Below are 25573 nucleotides of genomic sequence, written 5' to 3' on the forward strand. Positions count from 1 at the left end.
GGCGCATGTTTAAGTATTAAACATTATGTAATGATTGCATACGGTCAGTTTTACAGTGTCTCGCGTGGCTCAATGGCTTTGCGCGAGGTGGATAACGCGTGGCGCACGTGCACACAATGCGGGAACGAGGCGCTGACGGACCCATCAGAGTCCGCCATGGGAAAATACTGAAATTAGTGCGAGGGGCAGCGGGCGCAAATATATGACTTTTCCCGGCGCTTTTCTGACTGATGTTGTCGCTCTTTGAAATCAATCGTCTAACTGGTCTCGTCTATTGTCGACGAGATTTCACTTTTACTGGTAATCAATTGGATGCATTACTTCGGTCGACCTGGGACTGTGGGAAAGGCGCCAGAACAGTTTCACTTGAGGAAATTATAAAACGCGGCCGCATGATGGCAGGTTCTCCTGTCAGGTGCGTGAAGACACGAGACTTTATTTAACAGACATTATGTGGTATTTGATTGAGTAGTTGAGAACTGAAAAAAAAACCATGATCATTATTGGGTAAATTGAAGTTGATTCTATTTTCTTAGCCTTATGATTCCGTTGATGATGAAAGTGCGAAAAGGGGATCGAGAGACACATAATATACCGTGAAAAATTGCTCTTTTCACACTAGCTTTTTATGTTAATGAACGAGTAGACAAATCAAAACCAAACGTTATCGCCTCAACATCTCAGCTGCAATCATTTACCCCAATAATCGGTCACGTGACGGCTCTTTCTGTACCGATCTAAGATACTATGAAGCTCATTTGTACTTTAAATTTCGTCCAGATTCAATATCAAAATGTTATTAGAAATTCGGCTCTTGACAATAATTCGTTCGTCCTTATCATCTCCCGCCAATGTTTACAAATTTCCTTTAGATCATACGGTTTCCCGCCAAAATTTCCGAGTGCGGCTTCCAGAGAGGATGTTCCTACCTCCAGTGATGATGTTTGTTTTCCGGTTCCAAGATGCGCAGTTATCTACTGCACAGCGAACGCCATTGATGGATAGTTTGAAGATTACGCACAGATAGAATGAGTGCTGGGTTGTTATATTCTCGAAGTAACGTCATTAAAATAGTTCTGAGGTACCTCAGGTAGAGATGGGTGATTATTTTGATAATTCGTCACATTTCTTTATAGTTTTCTTTCATCCGATTCAAAGTTACCCAGCAAAATATTTCGGGACAAATCCTGTCTTGTCTACCAATAATGTGAGAAAAGGAGTCAAAAAGCAAAGTCATTGAAATAAAATCATTGTTTTGATTGGAAAGTGGTCAATAAGAGTACAGGTGCCATGGGGTCATAGGTGGGCACTAATCCTATTTTTCCACGTGATATATCACAACAGACGCCCTCTACGTCACCATTCAGTCCATGCAGTATACCACGGTGTTCATAAGTAGCCACTGTTCACACGATGCAGTATATAGTTAATTGTCTTAACAATTAACTTATCGTGGTAATTAAACAACACAACACCTAGAGGCTGTTTTCACAAATAAAAGCTCTGCTGCTATATTACCATATTGGTTATCATAACAAATTAGCATCGCATTTATTCTGAAATGTTTGCATTTCGGTGATTTGACGCAACACCTGTCACGCCGCCATTTTGAAGTGGATTTGGAGATTCGGTCAAAATGGCCTGCGGGATGGGAAAAGAGGAAATGTTATTGTGTGTGAAGAGGAAGTCCTTAGTGAGGCCCGGGTACGACCAAAGTCCTCTTGTCGTGGAGCATGCTATCTTTGTTGTTTTTATAATGATATATTGTTTAAAGGCATAACAGTATTCCACAGTAGGTGGTGAAGCTAGCACTAATTCGCTGGGAAAAATGCGCATTTGAAAAATGTCCCCTTGATTTGAGGGAATTAGATATGCTTGCATGCGAATAATGAAAATAGTTATTTGAAATCATATATGAGAGGCTTGACTATGTTTTCGTCAACTCAACTCTTCCAAATGGATGACAAAAACATTAGGACTGGGTCGTTTTCTTCAGCACATGTAAGGCGTATTTTTATGAGAAAATGTCACTGCATCTCTAGTCAGATTTATCTTTGCTGCTAACCTCCTTAACAATTACAATCAGGGAATTCATTCCCGCAGCAATGACAGTTCACCAAATCAACCACTGCGATCCTATTGTCCTCCTCTCTACACTCCACCACATAATGGTGTTCAATTGTCCACTAATAGCAGCCTAGCATCCCGAGGGAGACCTGGGGTATCCTCGTGGTGGTGTGATAAATACCGTAACATATGGGATACCGATTACAGCTCTGTTAACTGGTAACCATACGATGAGCCATTAGGATTAGAGACCAGCTAATTGAAATAGCATTGATGACAATTTGCAAGGAAGCTTTGTGTATCTTAACTTGAGCTATTTCAAGTTCTTTTGATGCAATCTTACTTCCTACAGTTTTCGTATTCTGGCTTCTCTAATAGACAGTCCTGTTTGGTCGATTGTTGTCGTAGTCAGTGTTCCTGCTGGAGACTTACGGTTGGCACTGAAGCTACAGACATGACAGGTCCGGGCTCCAGATTCTGCCCCCCAAAACTCCATGACAGCGTAACAAAATTCGTTTCTTTTTCTTGTTATCTTTCAATAAAGATCAAGGCCGTCATTTTTTGATGAAATGTCAACAACGTAACAGAGAGAGGAACGTATCAGAGTGAGGAACCCTTTGTTTCTCAGGTCATGGCATTAGCCGGCACGTGTCAGCTGTCTAAAAAATACGCAGAGCAAACTACATTTTGTATTAGATTCAGCCTGTTTTTTTGTGAAATCTTGTTTATAGTTTCAGTGATGCGATCTCTGTACAACACCTGAGAGTTCCCGGGGGCATACGCCGAAGTTCATCTTTCTGACTGTTACTTTCTGCACCATTTCACTATTTCAATGTTTGACCATTATCTAAACTCGTCAGCGATTACCGTCCATAATGCTCATTCAAAAGACAAATGATTTGGTGCGGTAACTTTCCCTTTTAGATCTGTAATGTTTGAGAATAGAGTTTTGTCTGCCATTTTCACACCTGCACATTTCTTTTTAAAAATTCAACAATCGATATTTAAGTTTTAACAATCAGGTAGTCACTTTGATCTCCACCACTGTTAAAACTAGTGTTTAACAGGACACAATTGAATCTAGCCGACTTTCCAATTGTATATTTCAATTGTGTGATCAACATATATTTACAGCGTGGCCAACGCACTCAAAGACCATTAGCCAATCCGTTGCATGGGATAGAGATACAAAAGAGAACGTTACAAAATAATTCGTCTTTATGCTAAGGACGCGTGGTCACGAGAAAAGCCAACTACAATAGCAGGCTATAATGAGAGTTTTAATCATGCCATCGGCCGATCCCTTAATCCTATTGAAACCCTTCAATGATCTTAGATCTGACGTGTGGTAAGCAAGCAAGCCTATTGTCTACTCATTTCTGCACCCTCAGTTAAGACTCAACGTAAGTAATTCATATTCAGTGTCAGTTCCTGGCCAGTGGGCATGGTGAACAGACCGTGGTCGCTCCTGTGTATAAGTGGTAGGCCTGCGATTTACAGGTATATGACTTTCCGAACTTGGTAATCATGTTGAATATTCTGCTGACTCTTAGTGATATATTGAACATTTTGGATTGGCCTGGTGAATGTTATTGATATATTTGGCATGTTTGGGTTCTCTATGGTAGGTATGTCATGTTACAAAACATTATTGTGGGCAGGATTTGTGACAGTCCCCGTAGATTGATAATAAGGATTGAAATTATTCTGAGGTGTTCGTGTGCCAAACTTGAGTGGTAGTCTCTGGGTGTTCTACATGTATGCATTACACGTCAAAAATACAGGGCTGAGAATAATAAAGTTCGTTCCAACAGAAAGCTGATATGGCTGGCACACATTGGTGCCCTGGCTTGAGTTGATATGTTACAGTACAGGCAGATCTTGTGTCTGAAATATTTTGTACTTTGTTTTAAGTGTGGCGAAGTTCCCCATATTGCTCACCGACAGAATGTATTCGCTGGTTTGTGTTGCACACGATTATATTGTCACCACACGATAGGCCCTCCAGTTGTAATGAAGTGAACTCTTCACTCACACAGCATTATTCCTATTTCGGTTAGTATTAGTCAGTTGTATTAAAGTTGATCAGATAGTAAATCATAAATTGAAAATAATTTGTCAAGTGTCTCAACTTCAATGACTACAATGACCAATTCAAACATTTCGTAGCAATTGTGCACGTTCTTCAAAAGAAGTTTGCAATCGTGAAAAAATATCGCTATTGTGACCCATTCTAACTTGTGAAACAATTAACCGAGTGGTACCATTGTAATATTGCTAAACAATTTCACCGATTTAAAAGCTGCTAGTTGAGTACTCGTTTAAATTTCACCGTGTAAAACCAAAGCTGTGTTTGAAAAGGTAACATGCTTGAATCATTTATAACTATTTCTCTTTTATAATTTGATGCATTCAATTTGGTCAAGTGTTCCAGGATAGTAAATGATCGTATCATTACAAAGAGGTCAGTCGAGAAAATCAGGCAAAGGGAAATTGATATGATACATCAGTTATAGACCCATGCATCATGTCCAAATAAAGATCCCTATGCGAAGGATGTTGCGTTTTTTAACATACATGCAACAGTACCAATTAATGCTTTGACAATTTGAAAGGCCGCATTGTTTAACTTCTTGTGCTCACATAAAAAAAATATAACTTATAAACTTACAAGACGCGTGTCAGTGTCTGACGTTGACGATAAAGAAGATCGGGCCAGGACGGATGTATCCCAGCGTGATGTCACAGTTGACCTGAGGTAGTCCTGACCATAGGTAAGACGGCTGGACCTGAAACTGAGTCACGCAATCAACAAACCGAGGCCATCATAACATGACACTCTGACAATGCGCCCAATCCGCGCCACAGCCTGACCTATGGTTGTAATAAGCAGAAACAAAGCATTCTTATCCACTTGGTCTCGTAACTATGGCAAGTAATATCTTACATGTCGTTTTTTCCGCGATCTCCGAGTGATTTTTTGAAAGTACGCTTATCATTTCATCAATATTGATCAGTTAATTGTTTTCATTTGCGTCCGCGTCGCAGGGGGTCATCACGTGACACGTGCTGGTGCGGCCAGTGGTGCGACAAGGCGGTGGAGGTGCGGGCGTTGTGGTTATATCTTACTGTGTAAGAACGTGGTCTTCAATTATGATGTTGTCTTTCCATCTGATGGGACCAACAGCCACGCCTTTATAACACAGCCGCGGCCCTTTAGACACAGAAGGCTACATATAGGATGTCCCAAATTGACCTTTTTTCCAATGAAGTTTGCAGAGGTGTAGGCTGCCTGTAGTTGGGTCATTATCACAAAGTTTTGACTCCGATCCGTTAGGCCTTCGGAATTTACTCACAGTATTCTGGAAAGGCTGTATGTCATATCAGGGTAATGAGAACTCACTGTGCTATAAGCTGTGATATTGTAGCTCTTTGTTAAGTCACAATCTTCTGTTAACGCGTTTGTTTTGGCGGTAGTCATTAGAGTAGCAGTGATGAACATGATTGCTACTGAATAGTCTGATATTTGGTGTCACAATTCCCAAAACAAATGCATGATTCGATAGTAAATTGATGACTCTCCTGTCCACCTGAGTGGCAGTGATGGTAAAGCAACTACGCGTGTCACTCCAGCTCACATCTACGGCTGACAGGGAATTACAAGGAAACTGCATTAGTTGGGACACGCTATGGCTGGCTTTGGTTGATGTTGTGATGAGATGCGCTATTACCCTGTGCTAAAGCCAGTCAAAGAACGTGGAATGGTTATAGAATGAATAATTTTCACCTAGATCATAAAATCTGGCAACTTTTGTCAGTACTGGCGTGATCTGTGTGGCATTATTGCTGCGACACTGCACTGTATTCTAAAACACCTCAAACGTCATACATATTAGGCAAAGTCCACCGAGAATCTCCTTTCGACACATTCCAGCTTCAGCTATGCTACTATTTTGCCTGCGCTGTTCATATCCACAGGTGTGAGGACATCTACTTGCTCAATCGAAGTGCATAAGGTTGTGCCCTACTTAGAGTCCTCAGGTTGTGCCTTTGTCTTTCGTCTACTCAATGGAACAACGACTTTATTCATGATATCTCAACCGAATTCAACTTTGACAAAACGTTTAGATTCTGATTAAACTTCTACTCAATAGAACACGTTATAATTAGCCTGAATGACATTAATCCCGGGAGCGTGAAATTCCATCTTTTTTTATCAGGACGTCTATTCAATCCTACAAAGTGTATAAAAAAATGAAACGATGTTATCTTCTCACCCTGTGGTGAAACTGGACGAAACGCCTTTCAGTCCACGGTGTGGTTTAAGGGAGGACTTTACAATAAGGACAATAGAAGGCAAATATGACAGCTTAAACGGTCCAGTTTTGATTGTCGAGAAGAAGTTTCGCACGATCGTCACTGAGGTCGACTATTGCACATTAATTCTTAAACTATTGAGTTCTGGCCACGTGGCGTTTGAAAATACCGTACGCCACGAAGAGATTAAAACTGCAGAAATCCGCTGACAATCACACCGTGTAAAACATATTGATCAAAAGTCTTAAAATAATGAAACGAACTTCGAATTTTTTGTCGAAGTTGCCCTGGAGGGGGTGTTTCTTTAATATTCTATGAAATGGACTTCTGTGGTGCAGTACTCGGCTCAGCTCAGCCTCCCGCGTTCCAAGCACGGCGTTCCTCAACCCAGTGCCCCTGAAGCGTTTGGTTATTTGTGCATGGTTGACAAAGCATATGTTCGCGCTGACTTACTTCTATTCGAGGGCAGCGAGGCGGACCGGCTTCTGAATGGCCGCGATGGTCACAATCACGGGAGGTTGAGAGATGCACCTCTCCCACGGGTAAATGATGCAATTATTGCTCTCAAACAACAACAGAAATATTTCAGAAATACTTATATTATTTTGCGGTGTTGTGGGTCATATTTTGACAGGATCTGGGTGAAAATCAAGGGTGAACACGTCCTATGGGTGATGTTCTGTGGCTTTGTGCGTCGTAGTCTGCGTTGATGCCTTCTACACGTGGGCCACTGGCTTATCGTGCGAATCATCCAGGTCCGTTTTCCCTTCTTTGTGTTTTTGGTGATAACTTCAAGCCCGACGCCGCTTCCAGTATTTCGAAACAACCCAGGTGTACCAATCAGCTGCTAAAAGATGGGGGTGCCACTTTGTTTTTGATAGTATTGGTATTATTCTGAGTTTGGTTCCGGAATGATCAACTAAACAATATCCGATGCACGACTACTAAACCTAAAAAATCATCAATAACGTATCAACTTGCGACTGCTTGACCGACATGAAATCAAGCCAAATGTGCAAACCTTAGGACGAACCGATTTTTTTTCGCTAGAAAGTTTATCATTGATATCGTCACAGGATTCGAATCAATTTACTGCGAAGTGCCCATGTTTTTTCATTCCCTAATCGCTTTTTTAGGACAAACGTTGTCCACGTTAGATGACTTAAGACAATTTCAAATCTAGTGAACAGATTGCACTTCCTGGTGCTAGAAATCATCATGATCGTGACGACTAAACGGGAGTAAAACATTTGTCAAACCATTACAATTACAACGAACAAACGCCTGGGCGATCAATCGCCTTGTAAGGAAGAGGAGTTAGGGAGCCCACCGTCCGACCTCATGTCCTACTCCCAAAACGGCCAGTTTATTAATTACCGAAATTAGATGAACTTTTTGCTTTTTCCGCAGTCCGTGACGTTTCATTTTTAGACCGGGGCAAACGGAGACATTTAATGCTTTTTGAAAATGCGATTTTGAAATTTACATCCATCATCCCCAGACTAATTATATTGCTTGTTTTTTTGCAAATATATCACGTGATTTTATGAAGTTTATTGCGACGAACACCGCTGGGGTATCTGCCTATGTAATGATGCCCCAGTTGTCGTCTGCGCTTTTACGATTTATGTTTTCTTGCTTCAAATTAAACTTTGTTCATCACGATCTAATTTTTTTATCAGACTGCATCATTGTTAACAAGATCCATTAGAATTATCCCCTCGCTGACTGGTAAGTAATTGAACATTTTTTAAATAACAATACATCAGCCGTTAGGTCAAAAGAGCTAAAAGAAAAATGATTTGTACATGGTCATCTTTTCGATTCCGTCTCTCTGCCCTACAGACAACTCCATGCTCCTTTTCCTAGCCAATCGAGCCTGATTTGATAAGAGTTTACGCCAATGGTCACGACTTCCTACAGTTAACGGTTCACATTCGATCACCTCTAACAACAGCCTGTGGAAGAAGATGGTTCTATATCGACCTTAACATGTGATTAAATTTCTTGCTAAAGACGAGAAGAGCTAATTAAGACTTGAAGTGTTTGTCACTAGAGTCGAGAATACTTCACCTCAACAGATAGAGACATTAGACTCATTAGATCGAAGCAGATGAATGGAAAACCCTGCATTACAGTTTCTTAGATTGAGATTAAGTACACTCTTTAATTTTCGCAGATTTTGGACTGTCGTATGCCATCATCATCGTAATCATCATCTACATCATCACTGGTACCCTCGATCCACCAGTCGGGGTAGGATTGTTTACTGTGACGCATATCACAACAGCTCATTCATCCTAGTAAAAGAAGTCTTAAAAATTATAGCAATAACATTAGCACGATTCCTTTCTCGCCGATCTCGGTATTTGATTTTGACAGTTAAAGGGAAACATTACCGTCAAAACAATAATTGCCCTCTTTGCGATAGCTTGCTAACTCATCGTGCTAATTTTGCTAATTTCTCACCGGTCTCTCTATTTGCCCTTCTTAACTATAACTAGCTATAAAATTATGACAAAACAGTGGCTCTCATAACGTTAGCATGTTAAATTTGCTAATTTTCTCACAGCTCTGGCTATTTACCTTGAGCTGTCCTCTGATCGGGCCCAAGTCCACTTTAGCTGGGAAAGTCAAACAAGGAGTGTGCAGGATCAATACGCAACCACAATGGCTGGATGCATCTCGCCATTGTTTCACAATAAAACAATAGCCCTCCACCTCAAGTCGATAATGTTGATTTCATTCATGACATGGGTTAGCCATGTGGAAAGAGACAAGCGCCACCTAGGAGGGGAACGAATGAAATTGACATGTATCTCGTGACGAACGTGATTAGCGGAATCTAAAAAGATAGTGTTTCTAATCGAAGGAAGAGATCTCTGTGTATACTCGGACAGTCGACCCCAGACATGCCAGTCTCCTCAACACCAGGCCCCGTCCTAAACCAGCCGAGTCTGTTTGCCTGTACGACCTGGCCAATCGCCCCTCATACTCTCTCCATCTCAATCATGCCAGCTACTTGGGTGAATGACCTCTGAGGCCGCGATTACATAGAGTTTTCACATGTAACGTGTCGCTTTTCACGGTTTCACACATGACATTAAGAACGAACAAGTCGTTTCCACAGAGCGGGCTACATACGATTCACGATGTCACCTTTCACACTCACGTCGTGTTTTCAAGCCTAAGTCAGTTAACTTGTCACAAGTGACAACGTGAACCCATATAAACCCAGCCTAATAGGGCCTGTGTTTTGCCTTGATCACCACTGCCGTATATTGTACTCCACCCACCACCACGAATGCACCCCCCCCCCCCCCCCCCATATCAATCATGCCAGCTACTGGAGTGAATGATATCTTCTAATAAGGCCCGTCTTTCTCCTTGATATCAACACTGCCGTATATTGTACCGTTACCAGCAGTCACCGGAACCTTCCCCGGATCAAAAGGAAACTCAGGAAATAGTTCTCGACGAGGGAGGCTTTTTGTCATTATACAAATTTCTGTGGAAATTATCCAATGGTGTATTACCAATGTTTTCATCCCGAGACAGGTAGGGCGTATCATGGTTGGTCGAGCCATCGATTGGTTGCCATGGTAACCGTATTAACGTACACATTTAAGTACTTCAGGCGCAAATGGGAAGCTTTGAAAATAAAAAGTGCATTTTAGGTATTTAAAGGAGCCTTTGATGTGATTTGAGTTTCAATATGCGCCATGCCAGCGTTTACCCGGTTCATTAGACTCTATAGGAGCTCCTCTCAGTCGCCGGGCTGAGAGAGGAAGACCAATCATTAGATCCACTCAGCGACAGGAACTTCGAGAGCTACTAAAAATGTCGGCTCAAGATTAAAAGTCAAACCATGGCAGATTTTCTCTATTTGCTTACCTCTTCATCAGGCGAATGCCGAGTCACTGACATGACTGAGAGACGCTGCGTAACACGCGCTCAGCCCATCCCGCGTTATAGGAGTCAAGAAGTCAAATGTCATATTGCGGAGTAGACGAGTGTATGGGGGCAAGGTTTAAAAATGTGGAGGTCATTTTGCTTGTGGTTTCTCACGCCGTTGAGTCCATCATAGGCCTACCACTGCTTGCAATCCACCATTTACCACTCCTTTATAAGCAGCAATTTTAGACTTCATGCGGTGTTGGCCAATCAGAAGCTCTAAATACTGCTTCCTCGGCACAAATATTAGAAGTTATCGATCTAATTGGATGAGAGTATTTTCGAGTTTTTTTGTATTTTTGTCGTTGCGTCGCTACAATATTAACTCGATAAGTAATTCTGCCTTTCCCGTTATCGTCGTTTTGCAACTGGGCCAAAAGGATTAAAATAATGGTAACACTGCTGTGTTTAGATTGCGACCGGAGAGCAAGATGCATCGGTAAACACTGCCGATCTCCGATGACAAGGTAAATAAGGAAACCTCGTACAATATACAAAGATTGGGTCTGATGTTTGGAGAGTTCTGATACCTCCTGATTGCCTCCTGCACTCTCCAAATGCTAGAGTCGACACGAGCTGAAAACACATCCTACCAGATTGCGCAGTTCAAGAAAGGCTCTCATTTGGAGAGTTAAGAGCCTCTTATTGAACTGTTGGATGCTTTTATAAGGTTGACTCTGCGGTTGTGATTATTTGGCGTTCGTGATGTGGACCAACATTACGGGTCCTGATGTACATTAGTGACGTTTACCATCTATTTTCCCGCCGGAAACTGATACTCGCGTCGCATTAACACCACTCCATTGTTTTAACCCTACAGAGAGATGATGCTCCTTTGATGTGGACTCAAGTTTACAGTTTCCTTGTAAAAGTGCAGTCATCTTGTTCTTCTTGCATTCAAAACAATAAAGGAAGAACAAAATGTAATGCGCTTTTTAAATGACTAAAGAACAAAATGTGCGCTAGCCGGGAATCGAACCCGGATCTAATGCTTGGAAGGCATCAATGCTAACCTTTACACCACCAGCGCCTCTGTGGAATTACCGAAGTGACTTTACTGATTTGGCTGCTGTGAGCATGCAGTTGTCACTCTGGCAGCAGTGCCCTCAACAAGGACTCGCAGTCATCACATCCTCGCATACCAGAGTCGGGTTTACGTGCTCCCCCTCCACCCCGCATTACTATGGGACGTTACTGAGCCACCGTCGATGATAATGATTTAGATGGATAGATTGTCTCCTTAAGATTGTGTACTTTGGCCTACATTCTTCGTAATTACTTTTTTTCATTATCGGTGTCGATTATGCGTCACTGGGCCTTTGACATTCACAATAATCTCCGTAGGCGCTGGTGGTGTAAAGGTTAGCATTGATGCCTTCCAAGCATTAGATCCGGGTTCGATTCCCGGCTAGCGCACTTTTTATGATTATCAAATAACAGCAGGTAGTTTTATTTTTATCTCTTTCTTATCTCTTTATTATCTATGTTTCTTATTTCAGGTTTTGTAGATTTTGTCGATCCTAAACCAACAATAGAATGAAACCGAAGTAATAAAGACACTTGAATCAAGCAGAAATCGACGCGTCGTCATACACTTCCAGGCGACACAGTCAGAACGAGGCTCTGTGGCGGCCATTATCGATGAGCGTGTGAGCCGACGGCTGGATGTCGGTCATCTTACAGCATGGCAAAACTCATGGGAAAATCAAAACATGGAGAAATCTGTAGAATGCACATTCTGCTGCATAAAGCAACTGTTGTTGTAGAATTTCAGGCTATTTGACAACGAAGAATCATTGATTTCGGTTGGGATCGCTCTCGTTAAATATGCAAATATTTAGTTCCTGATTTGGTGCATGAATACTTTTACAGGAGGTGATGTTTCAAACGTGCTTCAACTCTTCATCAAATCAGCAAATGCGTCGAATGATTTTAAACGCTCATTTGACGCCAATTCTTTTAATCCTCGTATTGCATGTTTTTTCAGTGTGTTCTTCTATACATTGCGTCCGTGTCATTTTAAACCCGGGATGTAAATTTTATAGAGGCTCGCGTAAACGTTTTCCGTACCCAGAGCTAGACCTCTCTAATATAAACGCCTTAGTTTGGCGGCCTTTTATCCCCCACTCACAGATCATCGAAGTGAACATTACCGAAACCACTATGAATAAATGCATTAGATTTCCTTATAGTCGCCATGATATCGCAATCAAGCGCTAGATATTGGATGGGAAAATGACACTACAATGTTATTATCAACCCCAGGCCATCGTAAACAGTCAACTAACCGTGGAAGCAATTGACGTTTGAGCGAAACAGGAGAGTTATTGAAACGGGAGAACACCGTGTCAATTTTGTCCTCTTTAATTTAGTGATATTTGTACGGAAGCCGAGAAGAAGCGTGACTCATTCAGTTGCCGGAAAGGAACCGGGACGTGTGGAAGATATGATGATCCGAGGAATATATGTCCCAGTTGCAATCAGTCAATCGATCATGATGGCATGCTCTCTGCGGGAAATTTATGAGTCCACAACATGTGGGACGTTTATGTGGAATGTGGAATCCTTTTCTTGGCCAAGCATTGACACGCAGGTACAAAAGACTAACCATGCAGCCGTGATAAAGTACTATCGACCCAGCGCAAGAAAGTCGGCCAGCCTGTCCTACATTTCACACCAATTTGTTTCATTCTTCTTTAATTAGAGTCCATTAAAGGCGTTTTATCAGTTGTTCCATTCTCTTTCTCCATCGCAGGCGCTGGTGGTGTAAAGGTTAGCATTGATGCCTTCCAAGCATTAGATCCGGGTTCGATTCCCGGCTGGCGCACATTTTATTGATGAGAGAATTGTCTTTGGCCTTCTTCTTTTTTTATAACTTTGCTTATTTTGAGGGGAAACTGTCTTAGTCTCCGTGTCGGGGATGAGTATTCCCTGTAATCGGTTGCTGTACATTGGCCCACACTACAGCCCATCCGTCATCGGCCTCATCATCGGTCAACTTGCGCCTCAACTTTTGAATTAAATTCTCATTTAAATTTCCCTTACCTGCACTAGGAACGAAACGTGATTTACCAATATCATGTTGCTTATATCTGACACTAAAGGTAATGGCACGACCGGATTCTTATCAAAAGCAATTGAAGATTTGATTTGCCGGCGAACGCACATGCTTCTAATCACACCTCAGTGAAAAATTGCCGATTGATTTTCCGTGTCCAGAAGATTGAGGACATTTAGGAGGAAATATTGATGAGTGCGAGTTCCTGATTGGCTCTTATCCCGCAAAAAGCCCAGCGCCATTTTGTGTCATTTCATTCCATTATTTCCCACCAAAATAACGAGGTAATTGTATGGCGGGAAATTTCCATCTCCGCAGCGTCTCAGCGTCTAATACACCTCTAATTATCCAGGGATCGATACCTCGTGAAAAGTCACCGTAAATTTAGTTTAATTATGGAGTTTCCTCCGCTTGCTAATGGAAAATTTATTAGCGCATATTATCAGGCTGAGGGACATGAATTAACCATTATGCCTTTAAACTAAAAGAAAACACGCGGCGTTTATGGAGCTGGGACTCATTTGATTCCTCGGTAATAGCGTCATTGCGAAAGAGAAGCGGCAATTAGCTTCTAGGTAGCCCCGAGAAGCGGCTCTTCCCGGCCCGCCGGACACGACCAATATCGCCATTATGTTACATCGAATATGTATGAATGGAGACATGAAATTTCACGGGCTTTGCCTTTCAGTATGAATATGATTTCCGAGCTGACAAGTCAGTAATTAAATGCTTCTTGCATGCAGTTCTTTGGTGCGGTATATGTCCCCGGCCGCAGAGGGAGCATTGTGGGTAATTTCACCAGTCCTGATTCAGCCGGCAGTGACAAAGCAAGGTTCCAGTGGATGCTTTTCTGCTGACCTCATGTGATAACACTCACCGTCACCTCTAGCTGTATCCAATACCTTGTACAGATAACTGTCATCTCAACTTAAATGATGATGCAAAAGTGATTGCATCTTAAATAAAAACTTATGTCTCGGGATCGGCGTTTTCATTAACTGCAAAATTTCTGCTCACCCTACTCCATTCGCATGTGTAGGAAAGGTTGACTTCACAATCTTACGGTGAGCCCATAATCAAGCTCGACAGTCCATACCTACGCGGACCTTCAAATGAGGTCATGATCCTCAGCTTCCTCCTCGTCCCCGGCAGCAGAATGTCAGGATTGGCACTCATCCACCCCGATTACTCCTATATAGCAAAACTGTCCTGCTGGACTGGCCCGGGCATTTCCGGCCTGGCATTGAGCTCTCAGGTCTCCCCAATGACTAGGACCTTCTGCTGCGGTCATGAAATCTCAGCTGCCTCCTCCCTCCTCGCCATAATGAGTGTCATCATGCACCCCCAGGGAGATAACGGCACTTGAGTGGAAACTCACGTTAAATGTTCCCAGTGGAGGAGAATAGATCGGCTGTTTAAGCTGATTATTTCACGGTTGCTGCCGAGACGACACGTTAATAGCTGGGCAAGGGTCTCTGGGGAGTCTGGGCAAGGCACGGGGCGGGGAACAGGTTAACGTTTTGAATGTACAGCGTGCTTAAGATCGTTAATGTTCGACACGTACTCTTCATCTTCTGCGTTCGAAATATTTGAGGTGCAGGCTTGACAGTCGGCCCGTTTTCGCCGGGTGACGAAGTCGGCTGTCCAAGAATTCTACCAAAGAGCAAAAGCGTCTTGTGATCAGGCTGGTGTCCTTTCGCCAGTATTCCTTTCTCTGTTCTTCATTAAGCAGCAGGTCTGAATCACATGTGTGCAGGTTCTCTTTTGTAGGCCTCGTTTTGGGCCTTGTAAAAGGTGACGACACAAGGCAATAAACAAAGTTGTGTATTCTCGACTTACTCTGTTGTTGGATTATTATAAAACACGGTCAGGCACCAAGTGAAAACGAAAAGAACAATATCGTCATATATTTCAAGTTTTTAAGTGAGTTCATTTGAAATTGAAAGGTGATAAAGAAACCAAGATCACCTCTTCTACAAAATATCAAAGATCACAATCACCTCATTAATAACACCTCAGTAGACATTGCCAGCGATATGCTACGGAGTTGGCTACTTATTCTATAGCGCTTGACTCATCAATCATGATTTGGGTGAATATCGGCGACTGATGTCACTTCGGGAATCATCCTCGAGTCAAACCTGGCAAGATCTATTCACAACTAATGACAACGACTTCCGCTTTACATCTTAATTGGATTATTAATTACCGAGGAAATTCACGTGCTCATTTGCATTAGAATGGCGTTCGTCTTTTAGCGTATGTTAATCAAATGTGTTAAGCGTAGCGTTGTGATTCTGGATTGGTGACGATTCAATTTAACTTGGCCACTTGAGGGAGGGAGATGTTAGTGCTATGACTTTCAATATTTGTGCATAATTTTCGTTGGCCGATTGAGAAGAACGCCGTCTGTAATAAATGCTAGTAGATGTCAGTGCAGTTAAAAACTGCAGATGAATCCGAAACATTGATGTCACATTGAGACAAATATGGGCCCATCATTTATTCGATGTAAAGCAAGCCTAGCCATTCCTTGATATGGCAGCTATCTAAGCGGCCCTCTTGAAATTCTCAAAACACTCAAAATCGGCGATGGTTAATTAAGAAGAGTCACAAATATATAATGCCAGTTGTTTTCTACACTGTAATGACTATGATTTTACTGAGGATACAAATTCATCAACGGCTCTACCTTAAAGTCCCGCCGATAATTTCCAGTTCAGCAAAAACAAGTCGCTTACTGTTTTACTGAACTTCGAATTACCACTGAGCGAGCAATGCATAACTTCAATTTATATGTTCACTTTTGAAATCCGATATCACTGTTCTTAAATTCATCCTTCGAATAAATGGTATTATCCATTATGGATGTTGAAAAGGTGACGATGCTGATGACTTGATAATGTAACATACATCATCTTCGCTCATATCAAACAATTCTGTTTAACCGGGGTTTGACGGAAACTCTTCTATTAAAATTAGAAGCCAATGACTGAATTTGATCTGTTTATCACTATGTTCCATTAGAGTACAAAAGTAACAATGAAGTCACTCAAGATAAAATCTCAGATAGGTTTAATTACCTCAGAGTCACATCTTTGAAATACATTCTAAACCACACCTGTGGCGTTCTCAGGTAGAATCTAATAACACTTCACAAGTTTAAATAAAAACGCCATTGAACCATCAACATCATTTGTCTTGTAACCAAATGCTGATGTCAGTGACCCATCAGAAATCGTTAATGTTCACTTAGCAATATTTGAGTCAGTAAGACGTGACCTATCCTATTCAATAAACAGCATTCAAAGGTGTCTCATGAATCTTTATGAAATTTCAAGCCTCGTGTACTCTTGGTTTAATTGATGAGCCTAGCATGACGGGAAACGTACGAAGCAGCGCGCGACACCGGAAGGAAACAGTGTGGTTTAGACCTCACGCCCGAGAGATCGGAGCTCTCGGTGTCCGAAGGAAACAAAGGTGGCGGCCATATTTATTGCTGCAACTTCATCTTAATCCAGAATCAAATGATTAATGATGAATTTATGACTCGCCTTGTTACAGTACAGCCTTTATTGCTTTGGTTGCCGATTCCTGCATTAAGTGGCTTTATAATATTCAAGCTTCATTGTGGCGTAGTGTTTCACTTCTTGGATGGAAACGCCTTAACCATCTCAGTGTAATGACTCGGACACATTTGATGGGGACTGGGCGACTTAATAAAGTGGCATTAACCCGTGTGGAATCTTTATTAGATTAGATTGGATCTGGCTCCATCTAAAGGCGGATGGGGTCACTGTCATTTTGTTGACATTGATTTCTTCTATAAAATTATGTTCGTGAAAATACATGATGACTTCAGAGAGAGAGAAGGCCTTCTACAGTCTATCATTCAGAAACAAACCGAAGAATAACTGAAGTAGTTGGTGTCCAAAGATAAAATGCCGATCATCAAACCTCCCTCGTGGCTGCCGCCCTGCCTCTTGTCCAACCCCACCCCGGGCATCATCTCATGGACACCACTTCAAGATCACTGGTCAGTTGAAGTAGCTTGGAACTTTGATTAGCGCAATTTGACAAGGATCGTTGCAGCATGTTTCGCTAGCAATGACATAACACCACTCAGTGATACAAAATCGGGGTCTTTTAAGATTTTAGTAGTTTTAGCGAATATGAAGCACTAAATCCTAGCTCACTGGGATAGTCTTAAGATTCGCACTACAAAAGAAGGCGTGTTTTACTTTTGTAAGAATTTGGCCAAGATTTATTAGAAAAGACTCATCATAATATTGGTTTGTGTATACTCATCTCGTGCAGCTTAAAATAACGATAGATGCAGGTTTAAACAACAACAAGACATCATCTGTGTCATTCAATTTCAGCCTTAGATTGCATTGAGAGGCAATTTTAGACATCAAGCCACTTGCCTGACCGAGCCCGAGGCATGCGACTGTCATCGACACCACTTGATTATTTCTGGTCACTTCTCCAGGATAACGGTTAGCCAGCTGATGGACAACAAGTGGATGACCGCAGTTAGCCTCCTCCGCGCCTTGCTTCAAGATAGATGACAACACTTAGCTTTCTCGACGACCACAACAGTTAGCCTCCTTGGCTTCTTGAGGCATGCTTATTGCTTCTAGTGTGCGAGTTGGGTAACTCTTGGACACTTGTCGAAGGCTCTTTCCTGAATCAAAGAGTCGATATTTCATCGAACGTGTAGCATTGTATGCATTCAGGGATTTTCGGAAGAAGGACTTGGAAATAGTCCCGGTGATATCATCCAATCAGAAGTGCCGAAATATGCGTCCTCGGCGTGCTTATTAGAAATGAGCCAATCAGGAGGCCCAGCTTAGGGTTTGGCTTCGGTCAATTTTGATTTCGGAAGTGACTTGAAGTGGTTGCTTTGTGTTCCGTCAAAAACCTTTGGCTTCTTTCTGGCTGAGAAAAACACCTGTGGAAACGATCAGTGATTGCAATGCACTATTAATGTGTGCAGGTTACACTATCAATAGTCACAATATCGACATGCATTGTTCCTATGCTTCAAAATGACGAAATACTTTAAAAACAACTGAAATTCGACCTGTTCGCGCAACTGTAACCTAACTTAAACAAACTTATTGAAACGAAAAATACGAAATTTCATGCCAGGCTGACCATAGCATAAACAACTAAGGCGGGATGCGCCCTGTCAGCAAACCATATGTTCACCGTAAACTACCCATTCAAGAGAAGAGGTCACCAAGTGCCAATTTTGTCGCGAACAGCATCCGCTGAAGGTTGTCAAGTGGCGTGACGAAATGAAAATATTTCATGGGTAGTTGCATTCCTTCTATGTGATACAGTTTACCTTATGGGGAAAAACAAAGGTGGATTTAATGCTGGGGTTGTTTCATGCAAACTCGTGAGTGCCGCACCTGATGTTGAGTAAGCCAAGGGATGGGTAGACATCCCCGAGGCAATCCATTTGTCATCCTACTTGTCCTAAACATATTCTTCCTGCGGGGACGTGGCCGACCCACTGCCTTGAAAGTCTAGGCCTACGAGATGGGTGCAAGTGTCTCATGCGTGTATTGGAATCAGTCTTCTTTGTTTGTATAGATGACCCCGGGGTAGAAGAATTCTATCTGACATTTGGTAGACCATATACATATATAGGTGTTTTTAGCACCGATTGCATGCTGTGAATGTTCAAAGCAAAAACGAGATTAACTGTTGTTTTGCTTCATTCGGAGATTGATCTTTGACCAAATACACGAAATGTCATCCATGTAAAAATCGTCGAGATTGCAATGAAAACCGGACAGAGCGCCTAACGTCTCTTTCTGCAGATAGCCACATGACTTCCCGTTGTCATTATGCTTGTTGGGTAACGATTCCTCTGCAACACCGGGGCTAATCTTGATAGATGTTGCGTCGAATAGGAAAGTCATGCCTGAGTGTCCCCTGGCATGAACTTCCTGTGGCGTCGAGTCTCAATAAAACTCTTTTCATGCAGGTATCCATGCGTTTCGCGCTAGGATTCCTGTTTTATAACGACCCACTGTTTCTTTCATTCGGAAAGAATGGCTACATTAGGTACAGATATCAGAATATTGATCCGACATTGAATGCTTTTGAGCCTTTCCTCGTAATCTCAATCTGACTTCTCATCTACTATTCAACCTCCAAGTCACATTAATAGATACATTTGACCCGCGCCATTGTTCGCCCTAGGCTTGGCACATGATCATCATGTGATCGCGAGGCAGCGCGTGCAAGCACATAGCATTATTTCACGCCTGATTACAGGAGAGTGTGCGAGAGGCCGGGCGGGATGCGAGTATATTGTATCCTTCCGACTGATTTGGCTCACTTGATGCGCTTGTTGCCCAACGAGGCGTCGTCTGCTTGGAGACGACCGGATCAGCCAAGCAGGGACAGCCGTGTTTAATAATTAATCTCCGTCTATCCCGTTTGATGATTCCTTCCTCAGGATGGCTTCGAGCAATCTCCTCATGAAACCACAATTATACAATCGATTCCACCTCTGAAAGAGTTGTGCAGAGCGCCATTTTGTACAGTTATTTGGCACCAATACGCTAGGTTTCTGGTCAGAGTTAAGTTGGAACAAACGGTACTTTTTTCCTTTCATCCAAGCAAGTGTTATTGAAAACATTATAAAAAATCATACCATTTTGTTCTGCATAAAAGTGCCGTAGGGATTTTATTAAATGTGGATAATACTTACCGCGAGCGGTCTCTGATAAGGAGCCATTTCGCTTTGAATATTTCACGATGTTTTCCTGACAAAGTGAATGACTGTGAACAATGAAGTTAGATTCGATAGCTACGCATGTTTGGAGGTAATAAGCAGAGCAATATCGTAGTTGTTGTATGATCACAATACATCGAGAAGACAAGACGGACGGCGCCCCCACATTGGTGCATCATGATTTCGTTGGCTGATTGCGACATCACACGTACTCGTATTTCGTTCTTTCATCGCTGTTCCCGGTGTCACAGAAGGTTCCATGCACAACTTTCCTCCAGCAAAGACATGAGGCTTCCTCTCAGATATTGGCCAATCTGGGGCCTTGTAAGCTCGATGGCCTATGCATTTTGAGCCGAACAAACATGACAGGTAACTTTTGATTGACCAATATCTGATCGGAGGTTTCATATATTCCTGCTTCAGGAAAGTGGCAACCACTACGAAAATTAACAGCAAGAGCAAGGCTACAGACAAAATGAGTGATCAATCTTGCCTGTCTCTTGACTTCCCATCCCGGGATCTTACCATTGATCACTTCTGATCACTATTGACACATGCATTCCAACCGATCTCAATGAGTCACCCTTCCTCATTTGCGTCGCATAAAAGTAAATACTGATTTTCTGTTTGATTGACTTGATTAGTTTACTAATAACAAGGAACGCGGTGGCTCCGTTTTTAAATTTCTATAGAAGGTTAATTTATTTCAACTTTTGAACACTGTCAAATTGATAGCCTTTAAAATAGAAACATCCAAGTATCATGGACAAAGTGCAACTTGACATCATGCAGGCAAATAACCTACGCTTCCAAAGCTTTTTTGTGAAAAAAATAGTTTAAAAGAAAAAAGGGTAACTGCCCAAGGTGAGGATCGAACTCACACAACCTTCGCAGCTGAGCTTGCCCATGTTCAGGAAGTACTGCCTATCAGTACGACGCGCTGACCGATTGTGCCACTGGGGCAGATGATTTCCAAGGGGAAAACACAACTACTACCAACATGAAAAGGAAAATGACAGAAGTGGAAACATGTTAAGCGGGGAGAGCACAATGAGTCTATTTCATTGTCAACTAGAGTCATAATCCGCTGCTGTAATTACAACGATAATTTTTTTGTGGTTGAAGGACGCGGACCGCGATGCGAAAATCTCCAAATTCCACTTCTAATCCGTGAAAATAGATTTGCTTTACTACATTAAATGTTTACTTCTCCCACTAGAAAGCGATCCCCGCAGATTTACCAACAAGTTAGTGTTTACTCGCTAACGCCACAACAAAGAGGCAACAGTTAACTGCCGCTAATATCATGAAATAACAGTCAATATTATTACTCAGAAGTCAATTTACTAACCATGAGACCATTATAAACCAAATGGGCGTTTATGTACTTAAATGATGCCGCTGATAATAAAACCTGAGTATGTTTTTCTGAGCCAATCATTTTGTTTACCGCTCTCATAGCGCGAACACTTTGGTCTCGTTTGGTAAGTTTCCGATCGGATATGAATACTCCAGCGTTCATTACGTCAGCACACTACCACTATTCCACATCGTCAGCATCAAAAAGCGATTTCTTATATAACAATAAGTTTCCATTGTCTGTATGAAATCCCAATGTTTGCCGCCGTAAAGTCGATGATGATTAATTGCCTTTACCTTCGGCGTCCTGGCCGCTCATCTCGTCCGCGTATTGATTTTAGGGAAACCCATCGAGGCACTTCCGCTTTCAATGCACATAAGCGCGCCAAATATGCAAATAGCCTTCTCGTCACTTCCGGTGCGAGTGGGCCGAGAACAATCGTGCCAAGTATATTTGGTGAGATTGGGAGAGATTTCTTTGTTAGATGCCAGTTTAGCTCATCACCGCTGCTATCCTATTTCGCCATTTTCCATCTAGCCGACTCACGGCCAAAGCAAAAACTGGAGCGAAGCTACTTTGCTCTGATTGACTCGAGGGTACTCTAAAACTTATGATTCCAACTCACTTGATATGTAACTGCGTTGATGCTCGGCTTGAGTACGGCACGGTAGGCACTTTGCTCCTGGTCTTTCAGTCACTGCTGATGCTTTCCTAATAGACAGAAATTAAGTTATTCGAAACAGTGGCTTTATTTCATACTGGGTCTGGGCTCTGGCGCTGAAAACTTTACTATGTTGGTGCAATTATGCTACCACTGTCAGAGTATGTGATTTAAAGAAATATTGCGTTTCTCTGTGAACTCTCGGGCAAATATGACTGCCAAATGTGAACATTGTTTTGGGTGATAAGAGCCATCTGCTGGCAAGAAGTAGAACTTGACGCCGCACTCCAAGTTCGTTTGTACTCGCATGTTCACCTTTATGTAATTATTTATTGATAGTATCACAATAACTATTTTCTAGATAAATGATATCATTGCTATAAATCGAAGCAATTTTCTTGACACCAATTGTAATGGATGTCTAATTAGTTTCGAACGGAAAATGGCATGCCGAAACACTTCAACATCTCAAAAGTTTACCTCGATTGTTAATCTTATCTTGTCTATCGAACCCATTGTCGCGAAACCCGCCTGGAAACGCATCCTTTCGAAGGACATGTCACCCCGGTCGTTCACGGGTCGTTAGACACCAAAAGGAAACAATAGGTGAAGAGGACAGTAATATATCTCATTTACAGCCCTGTTGTTGTTTAAGAAGACTTCGGCGAGACTCGGATGAGGTTCCGGTAATCTGTTTTCATAAAATGGATGACTAGGTTCGTTAGTGCGATGATGAGGGTCGGACTCTCATCACTTCATGGAAGCGGAAGGCGTATCTGCCTCGTAGACTACCAAACTCCAGGAATTCGACAAGGTGACTTACAGTTTGCCCTTACACAATTTCGACAGAGGCTCTTAACCAAATGCTCAAAAAACTCATCACAACGGGCCGAGAGTGTGTGAATCGGTTACGTTACTTTGGTTTTCGTCGTTTCGAAACGCCGCCCAGGCCGCAAAAATCCTCTGATTTAGCCCTCCGATAATTAGTGGAGTCATTTTGTTTGACATTATGAGTCGACAAATTGATCCAAACCCACCCTCATAATCAAAGCAAGAATGGCAGGCGGTGAAACTTGTCCTTGAGTTCAAAAACTAAGGGAGCTACCCCCTTTAGGCATATGAGGAAGAGGACAGGAGATTAAGGGTCCATCCCTGGGGTTCCTTAGTCCCTATTTCATCATGTCCATAGTAACCAATATGGAGTGGACACCAGCGTCTATCCACAACATCTGACCACTAAGCGTCCTTCGGAAATCAACTGAGCCAAAACCGGGCCAAATCTACTGCAAAATTCCCATTTTTCGGGTGTAAGTTGTGGAAAATTTAATAAACAGCTCAGAAGGTTTCCTTATGAATTTCAATGACTGGTCAGGCTATTAAGGTTACTATGGGAGTGTGTTTGACGATTCGTTAGACACGAATCAAGGTTGGTTTCGACCGTATCTTTTATTTGAGCTGCGTCGGTGGGGAAAAGCAATGTGTTTCTTCCGGGCGGGTTGTTGTGCGTGCGTGACATCACGTGGCGCGCGATTGGCGGTCTGAAGTCATTGTGTCTAGTTTCACAGGCATAAACATGTTGGAGATGTCAGCCGAATGTCAACTCGCCCCACGTTATAATTAGCAGGCAGTGTTAGTAAACCTTGGCTACTGTACGGATGAGTATAGGCGTTAATAACATGGTAGATCTGCGCTCAATGAGGGTAATGAAGACCTGCCTTGGGCCCCGGACCTAGACCGGAAAACCTTCAGCATCATGCCTTCATTAAAACGAAGCAAGTCGGAGATATAATGACCCTTCCCGGCAGCTAAGGAGAAAGTCCCAGCTCCCCTTCAGACGCACGCGCGCACGTGTTATGGCTGCGCACGCGCACCGTAGGGTTTCCGCTCCTCAGTTCAAATTATAGGGCCCAGAATTTTGATTTACTGTTAGGGGCAACACTCATTTCAAAACTGCCAAATTGACGCCTGTCAAAAAAAAGTAAAGTTTGATGTGGGGATAAAAGATCTTGACAAAGATGACACATCCGGCTGATTCAGCTTGAGGCAGACTCGTTGTTTTCATCCATTCTGTAGAGGAACAATACAAAATGGCGAAGAGGTCGCAAGCCGTTACCATTCTCGGTAAAGTCATTCTGAATTTCTATCTGGCAAGTCGCTTTCTCACATTCTCGACCAAGTACATAGAACATTCTAATTAAAAACACATTCACTGACGTAATATGTAAAAGAAATGGCTGAGGCTGTTTTCATTTTTCCTATATTAAAATGACATGAAGCCGCACCTGACCCAGCCTGCAGCATGAAGAGCATCGTATCGTGTTAGGGATCCCATTCGCTGATATCAACCATAAAAGTTCAAAAGAACCACCAAGAGCGAACTTGCAAAAATCCCTTGATGTTATGAAAACTTGTCCTTCCCATCCCCATCACATGAACTCTTGTAGCGTGTCCTAGCCACGCATGGCTACCCCAGCCTGCTCGAGTGCTCTCCAATAGACAAACCAATGGCTTAATCGAATCAAACGATGGGAAATAACGAAATCACCTCGGCGATAACTGATGGACAAGTCATTCACTTGGTGGTATAGGTAAACTATGATCAATCATTGAGGAGAATTGATGCGGGTCGGCTGATGTTGCAGAGGGGGGGGACTGGTGTCATGACCGGTTTCGAAGTACATGTACATCGTTGCTGTGGGTGATTTGTGGCCATTTTGGATTTTGGCAGCCATCTTGCATTTTGCTTCAAACATGTAGGAGAGCAAATTGATGCGAATCGGCTAATGTTGTAATGGCGAAGTGGCGTTTTTCTTGATCAGCTGACAGCTAGCAGATTTGGGTTCAAAACTGGGAAGCTTATATCAACGTCCCTTGCAAACTCGTATTCATGTGACCACAAGGAAACAAGAATATCCCTCGATTGACATTTCAAAACGCCATCAAACTAAATAACCTGTCATCTCACGTGAAATCTCGAGAACAGAAACTTGATGCCCATCTTTGATCTGATTGCAAAATATTGGAGTGAAGAACAAAGATTGGAAGATGACGATGTCACCCAACAATATGTCTCGGGGAGCGCGCGCGTGCCAAGGAATAATTATCAGTCAACTCAGTCTAACTTTGAAAGTGATACGGTAAATGGTCCAAATGGCTAAATAAGCAGAATATGGGGTAATTGGAGCGTATTAATTGACTCTGTGACGGAGCTAATAATACACCGCTAGTTTGAGAAGATAAAGTGACGGGAGACGTTCATTGGCCTTTGTTTCGACCACGCCATGTCAACATTGTCGCCAATCCCGATGAAGTGCCCGGATGAAGTTTCTGGTGACATGACTACTCTCGCCTACTGTCGTTGAGGGGCAAACTATGCAAGGATCTGCTGTAAACATGTGA

At 42.4% G+C, this 25573-nt stretch overlaps 4 non-coding genes across 4 annotated transcripts; 2 read left to right on the forward strand and 2 right to left on the reverse strand.

The window, feature by feature from the left end:
- Positions 1 to 11296: 11296 nt before the first annotated feature.
- Positions 11297 to 11368, reverse strand: Trnag-ucc (transfer RNA glycine (anticodon UCC)). The gene has a single exon. It is a non-coding gene; the product is annotated as a tRNA-Gly (tRNA).
- A 314-nt stretch (positions 11369 to 11682) lies between these two features.
- Positions 11683 to 11754, forward strand: Trnag-ucc (transfer RNA glycine (anticodon UCC)). Its single transcript has one exon. It is a non-coding gene; the product is annotated as a tRNA-Gly (tRNA).
- A 1339-nt stretch (positions 11755 to 13093) lies between these two features.
- On the forward strand, positions 13094 to 13165 carry Trnag-ucc (transfer RNA glycine (anticodon UCC)). The gene has a single exon. It is a non-coding gene; the product is annotated as a tRNA-Gly (tRNA).
- A 7844-nt stretch (positions 13166 to 21009) lies between these two features.
- Positions 21010 to 21116, reverse strand: Trnai-gau (transfer RNA isoleucine (anticodon GAU)). The gene is made up of 2 exons: positions 21079 to 21116; positions 21010 to 21047 (listed from the first exon to the last, which is right to left on the reverse strand). It is a non-coding gene; the product is annotated as a tRNA-Ile (tRNA).
- Positions 21117 to 25573: the final 4457 nt, after the last annotated feature.

This window comes from Lineus longissimus, chromosome 11 (assembly GCF_910592395.1).
Source record: "Lineus longissimus chromosome 11, tnLinLong1.2, whole genome shotgun sequence".
Lineage (NCBI taxonomy): Eukaryota > Metazoa > Nemertea > Pilidiophora > Heteronemertea > Lineidae > Lineus > Lineus longissimus.